Here is an 8,167-nt window from a genome sequence, read left to right as displayed (position 1 = left end):
TATGTACAAAGGCGCAGGAGTGGCTGTGTGGTAAGTAGCTTGCTAACCAAAAACATGGTTCCGGGTTCAGTCCCACTGCGTGGCATCTTGGGCAAGTGTCTTCTGCTATAGCCCCGGGCCGACCAATGCCTTGTGAGTGGATTTGGTAGACGGAAACTGAAAGAAGCCTGTTGTATATATGTATATATATATATAAGTGTGTGTGTTTATGTTTGTGTGTCTGTGTTTGTCCCCCTAGCATTGCTTGACAACCGATGCTGGTGTGTTTACGTTCCCGTCACCTAGCGGTTCGGCAAAAGAGACCGATAGAATAAGTACTGGGCTTACAAAGAATAAGTCCCGAGGTCGATTTGCTCGAATAAATGCGGTGCTCCAGCATGGCCGCAGTCAAATGACTGAAACAAGTAAAAGAGTAAAGAGTACAAAGGACTACAGTCATTTCCCAGTCTTAACAAAATACTATCGAATCACCAGTTTGGCTTTAGAGAAAACTTGAGTGCGGCTGATGCAATCCTTGAATTTCTAGATCTTGCCTACCGTTCACTAAACATCTCTAAATATTTCCTTACACTTCACTTAGATATCAGTAAAGTGTTCGGTTCCGTACATTCAGATATATTGTTGGCCAAACTTAGGCATATAGGAATACGTGGAGTTCCTAACAATTGGTTTAGATCAGGCGCAGGAGTGGCTGTGTGGTAAGTAGCTTGTTTACCAACCACATGGTTCTGGGTTCAGTCCCACTAGGAGTGGCTGTGTGGTAAGTAGATTGCTAACCAACCACATGGTTCCGGGTTCAGTCCCACTGCGTGGCACCTTGGGCAAGTGTCTTCTACTATAGCCTCGGGCCAACCAAAGCCTTGTGAGTGGATTTGGTAGACGGAAACTGATAGAAGCCCGTCGTATATATGTATATATATATGTGTGTGTGTGTGTATGTTTGTGTGTCTGTGTTCGTCTGGTGTGTTCGTGTCCCCGTTACTTAGCGGTTCGGCAAAAGAGACCGATAGAATAAGTACTGGGCTTACAAAAGAATAAGTCCCGGGGTCAAGTTCCTCGATTAAAGGCGGTGCTCCAGCATGGCCGCAGTCAAATGACTGAAACAAGTAAAAGAGTAAAAGAGTAAAAGAGTATACGCCTCACAGCGTAAACAGTATGTTTCTGTTGAAACATCAAAATCACCATTACCCACTATAAAGCTAGGAGTCCCCTAGGGGTCCATAGTGAGCCCATTACTGTTCCTTATCTATATAAATGATATGTGCAATTATACTAATTTATCATATCTTCTACATTTTGCTGATGACCCTACTATTTTTATTAGTCGCCAGAACCTTCCTTCCCTATTCAATTTAATTCAGAACGGGACAAGGTTTATCAGTGGCTTATCGCTAATCGGCTTACTCTTACTATAAAAAAAAACCCCGCTGCATGCTTTTCAAACAGTTCAAACAGTTTCTTCGTAATGTCTTCATCGCAGATAAAGCAATTTCACCGGCATTCATATCGATGAGTCCCTCAATTTCAAAATACATATAAGCAATTTATTAAAACAAAATTCCCGTATTCTTGGTATGTTTAATAGAATTCCTTACCATCTTCCCGAAAACGTTAGAATCACTCATTATTATTCTTTAATATACTCAAAATTCTCTTACTGTGTTGCTGCCTGGAGAAATTGCAAAGTTCAATTATTCAATCATGCCAGTCAAAAGTCATGAAAGACTCTCAAAATAAATAATCCTCAATCAAAATTACTTTCGTTTAATAATATATATAAGGATAATATCGATATTTAAATATCGATCTTATCAAGTGGCCAGCATGGGAATAAATACCATACAAGGTCGGGGGTTTTGACTGCTATTTCAGTATGGTGGTATCTCTCAGATACCCTTATTTATAGTTTTATATATATATATATATATATATATAAAGTTAATCCAAACATGAAAACACAAAGAGAAAACACAACGCGAGGACGTGGAACAAATATAGTATTATTGGACACTCAGGAAGGAAGGGAAGAAGGAGGGTTTAACGTTTCGAGCGGAGCTCTTCGTCAGAAACATAGGAAAAGGAAAGATCCAGAGAAGGGAAGACGGAGAAAAAAAATCGCCAACGGTACACAGGCGGTCACATTTTGAATATATATATGTAAGTAGATGTGTGTATTTTTCCCTTGTTAACAATTAACACGGAAAAAACAGATAAATAGTTATCAGGGTAGCAAAAAAATCACACAAGTAAAAAGGTTGTAACTCCTTGTTTTTAAAGGTAGAAACTTCATGTTTACGTGAAGTTTTTTTGTATAATATATAAATAAATAAATGGAGTTTAACGCATGTATAATTCAAATATCCATCATTTTCTGTTAAAATGTCTTATTGACAAGTTTCATTTCTTCACTTCCCTGAAGAGAAGATTACATTGTTTTACACCATTTATTCCTTTGGAATAATATCAGTGATATCTTCGAAACATGTGTCGGAAGTAAAAGTATTCGAATTACACCTGCGTTAAACTCCATTTATATATATATATATATATATTATATATATATATATATATAATATAGGGAATAAATCCAAACTTACAGGGAAAAATTAGATTTAGGATTAAATCCGATTTTATAGTATAAATATATTATATTATATATTATTTATATTAGAGATAAAACCACTATTAGGCAAATCAAACAGTGAAAAACATAAGCCAATACATAAAATTAATTTAAAAATATAAAAGTTAAAACTTAAAAAATTATTTAAATAATTTAAACTTATAAATTTTAAATATATATATACATATATATATATATATATATATATATATATATATATATATATATGTATATTTTTATATTTATATATTATTTATTTATTAATTTATTATTTTTAATATAAATATCAAAAGTATTAAAAGTTTAATAGTGGTTTTATCTCTAATTTAATATAATATATATATATATATATATATATATATATATATATATATATATATATATATATATATATATATAATAAAATATTAGGGAATAAATCCAAACTTACAGGGAAAAATCAGATTTAGGATTGAATCCAATTTTATAGTAAAATATTATATTATACTAAATTAGAGATAAAACCACTATTAGGCAAATCATACAATGAAAAACATAAGCCAATACATAAGATTAATTAATTTATATTATTTTAAATATATATCAAAATTATTTAAAAAAAGCTATATATATACACACACAACTCTGCTATCAAGTTCCACAAAGTATTTCATCATCACCACCATACTTATTTCTATGAAATTATCCGTCGCCATTCTCTCTTTCAAAACTACCAAACAAGATTGAATGGTTGTTATGAATTTTGAAACGCCCATTTGTCGAGTCGATTATCAATTTGTTAAAAAAAAAGCTTTATTTATAACAGTATTAACATATAGAATAACATTTTACCACTAAAGCTAAAAAACATTTTTCGTTGTAAAATTTCAAAACATCATTAAAAACCCACCTTCCGTTGAACCAAACACATTTATAGTCTCTGTTTTATTGTAATCGATAAAAAAAAATATTCGATGTAAATTGGATTAATAAATTTATTTATTATGATTATTATTTATTTATTTATAGAATGAGTATCAGTCTTTAAGAAAATTTGTCCTGGAGTCGATTTCGACTAAACTCTTCAAAGCGATGCCCCAACATGGCCGCAGTCCAATGACTGAAACCGGTAAAAGATAAAACGTAAAAGATGGTGGATGGCGGCTTTGGTGCTGGTGGTGGTGGTGGTGATGTTGCTGTTATTGTTGTTATTGTTCTTATTATTGATGATGATGATGATGATGATGATGATGATGTAGTAGTAGTAGTAGTAGTAGTAGTAGTAGTAGTAGTAGTAGTGTGGTGGTGGTGGTGGTGCTGCTGCTGCTGCTGCAGGTGCTGGTGGTGATGTTGTTATTGTTCTTATTGTTCTTATTATTGATGATGATGATGATGTAGTAGTAGAAGTAGTAGTAGTAGTAGTGTAGTGGTGGTGGTGGTGGTGGTGGTGGTGCTGTTGGTGATGTTGTTATTGTTCTTATTGTTCTTATTATTGATGATGATGATGAGGAGGAGGAGGAGGGGGAGGAGGTAGTAATAGTAGCGGTGGTGGTGGTGGTGGTGGTGCTGTTGGTGATGGTGTTCTTATTGTTCTTATTATTGATGATGATGATGATGATGATGATGATGATGATGATGATGATGATGATGATGATGATGATGATGAGATGATGATGAGGAGGAGGAGGAGGAGGAGGAGGAGGAGGAGGAGGAGGAGGAGGATGTAGTAATAGTAGTGGTGGTGGTGGTGGTCTTGGCCGTGTGCTGTATGTACTTGCTTTCTTTTCCAGGTCATTTTCACCTTCACATCTCGTCGCTTCTGACTTTGAAACGACATCGCGGCGTCTCTTCTTCTTCTTCTCTCCTGACCTTGTCAGAAACAAAAAAAATGTCAGAGAGGGACTTCAGCTTCAAAAACCAAAAAACAAAAACAAAATAACAAAAACCCCACAACTACTGTTTCGTCTGCTATCGATATCCCACTGATTTTTGCCTCCCACCGATCGCTCACGCACAAATATTGCCATACGCCCACGCACGCACCGTCCCACTCGCCACTATCCCATACCCACGCAACTGTGGCGATACCATGTCCCTATCCCACTAAACAATTAGTGTTCTTTAATTATAGGACCAGCATATTAACGTCCTTTATTTTACACCCACCAATCTTATCACGCAAATTGATTTTTCCACTACCACGCACACTCCCGCGCAAACACGCGATCACACACACACACGCACACACGCGTGGACACACAGACATTCGATATTTCGTGCAGTTCAATCCCAACGGTACGCGCACACCCACACGCACCTGCGCAAACACATATATATACACACACACACATACGTACACATACTCTGACACACACACACACACACACACACATTCTTACATATATACACATACTCACACATACCTACACACATATACACATGTACACACACACACACACACGCATACTCACATACGCACACATATACACTCTGACACACATACACATTCTTACATACATACATACATACACACACACATACGCACACATACACATACGTACACATATACACTCTGACACACATACACATTCTTACATACATACATACATACACACACACACACATATGCACATGTACACACGCACAGACATTCGATATTTCATGCACTTCAGTCCCAGCGGTATACCACATACGCGCACACCCTCACGCACCTGCACAAACACACACATACATATACACACACACATACGTACACATACTCTCTCTCACACACACACACACACACACACACACACATTCTTACATATATATACATACTCACACATACCTACACACACACACACAGACATTCGATATTTCATGCACTTCAATCCCAACGGTATGTCACATACGCGCGCATACACACTCTGACACACATACACATTCTTACATACATACATACATATGCACACACATGCTCACACACACACACGCACACACACACTCACTCACATACCTACACACACAGAGGTATTCCCTAGCCGCATTCACCGCACACCCACACACTGGGTTTGCCTCATTCACCCAACTCACATGATGATAATGACGACAACGACGACGATGACGACGACCACGACCACGACGAGGAGGAGGGGGGAAGAGGGAGATGAGGAGGAGGAGGAGATGATGCGATGATGAGGAAGAGGAGGAGGAGGAGATAATGAGATGATGAGGAAGTGGAGGAGGAGATGGGGAGGAGATGAGGAGGAGATGGGGAGATGATGAGATGATGAGGAAGTGGAGGAGGAGATAGGGAAGAGATGAGGAGGAGGAGGAGGAAATGATGAGATGATGAGGAAGAGGAGGAGATGGGGAGGAGATGGGGAGGAGATGGGGAGGAGATGAGGAGGAGATGGGGAGGAGATGAGGAGGAGATGATGATGATGAGGAGGAGATGATGAGATGATGAGGAAGAGGAGGAGGAGATGGGGAGGAGATGGGGAGAAGATGAGGAGGAGGAGGTGGAGGAGATGATGAGATGATGAGGAAGAGGAGGAGGAGATGAGGAGATGAGGAGGAGGGGAGGAGATGAGGAGGAGGGGAGGAGATGAGGAGGAGGGGAGGAGATGAGGAGGAGGGGAGGAGATCAGGAATAGGAGGAGATGAGGAGGAGGGGGAGGAGATGTATGGTCTTGATGACAGGGGAGTACAAGACGCCGTAAGACGATGCTGATGATGATGATGATGAAGGTGGGGGTCAAAGTCCAATTGTTTGAGACACAGCAAAGTATGATAAATGATATAATGGCTTTTTAATGACAGGTAATTATCGACTTTTGGCAGGTGTCTTTCTAGCGCCGTATGTTCTTGAAATTCCGAGAGAAATTCCCTTTTTTAGATCATTATTTTATCCAATGACGTATATTTTCGCATCGCGTGGAAATTTCCTCTCTTAAATAACGGTTTTCAAGAGACGCAGAGTTTTTCGGATTTGCAGAGGAATTTCCTCGATTCGTTTAAATGTTCGCTCGTGACGTACGTTTCTTGACACGTAAAGTACAAATTACAGGTAAGAACATTGCGACAATTATGGTGGGCGGGGGGGGGGGAGCGGCGGGGGGGGGGGAGCGGCGGGGGGGGGAGCGGCGGGGGGGGGAGCGGTGGAGGGGGAGCGGCGGGGGGAGCGGCGGGGGAGCGGTGGAGGGGGAGCGGCGGGGGGGGGGGGGGGGGGTGGGTAGTGGTGGTGGTCGACAGCGTCGGCGTTTGGGGGTTAAGGTAGTAGTGTAAAGTGGTGTATATGTTGTGGTGTGGTGACGTAGAGAGTTACAGTGTTGGTGCAATGTGTTGGTTGTGGTGTTAGTGGTAGTGGTAGTAGTGGTGGTAGTGGTGGCGGAGACAGCGGCGGCGGCGGCGGGTGGTGACGCTGATGGTGGTGGTAGTGGTGGTGGGGCTGGTGCTGGTGGTGTACAAGCTAAGGTGGTTGTGTAATGTGTTGGTAAAATAGTGTGGTGGCGATGGTGGTGGCGATGGTGGTGGCTATGATGTAGTGCACAGGATAAACTGGGAGTATAAAAGGTAGGGTAACAGAGTAATGTTTTGGCGAAGTAAGTGTGGCGGTTCGGGTGGTTGTGATGTCGGGAATAGTGGTGGTGGTGGTAGTGGTGGTGTAATTTGGATTTAAAACCTTAACCTTCATGTCAAATATCAGATATGATCCAGTATCTATGTTCAAAAGAAATGCTGTCATGATGTTCCAATCTTTTCGTTTTTCCGATCTTTTATGGAGTTTTTCCCTTTTTTTTTTTTCGTTATTATTCGAGACGTGGGGCACAACTTTCTATGTAAATACTGTCTGGAGTTCTAGGACTTTTAGGACCGACTACCCGCCTTCCATGGCGTATAAGTGACCGAGATCACAACTTTCCTCCCAAAACCAAACGTAAGTCCTAACCCAGCAAGCTTATGATCGAAGTTATTGCAGTAATAATCACCCTGTCTTTATATCTAGGATACCTCGCTCATGGGTCCTTTAAGACGGTAGAATTTTATTTGAGTGTCACTAAGCTGCTATTTCTAACAAACCGAGCTGTCGCTTAGAGGCTGTTTCATTTGTTCCTCTCGGTTACGACGACGAGGGTTCCGGTTGAACCGAATCAACGTGAAATTAACGAGTAAGTGGCTGAGCACTCCACAGACACGTGTACCCTTAACGTAGTTCTCGGGGAGATTCAGCGTGACACAGAGAGTGACAAGGCCGGCCCTTTGAAATACAAGGTATAACAGAAACAGGAAGTAAGAGTGAGAGAAAGTTGTGGTGAAAGAGTACAGCAGGGATCACCACCATCCCCTGCCGGAGCCTCGTGGAGCTTTAGGTGTTTTCGCTCAGTAAACACTCACAACGCCCGGTCTGGGAATCGAAACCACGATCCTACGACCGCGAGTCCGCTGCCCTAACCACTGGGCCATTGCGCCACCATTTGCAGTAATAATCACCCTGTCTTTATATTTAGGATACCTCGCTCATGGATCCTTTAAGACGGTAGAATTTTATTTGAGTGTCACTAAGCTGCTATTTCTAACAAACCG

This window comes from Octopus sinensis, linkage group LG2, assembly GCF_006345805.1.
Source record: "Octopus sinensis linkage group LG2, ASM634580v1, whole genome shotgun sequence".
NCBI lineage: Eukaryota > Metazoa > Mollusca > Cephalopoda > Octopoda > Octopodidae > Octopus > Octopus sinensis.
Note: the sequence above shows the minus strand (reverse complement) of the source record.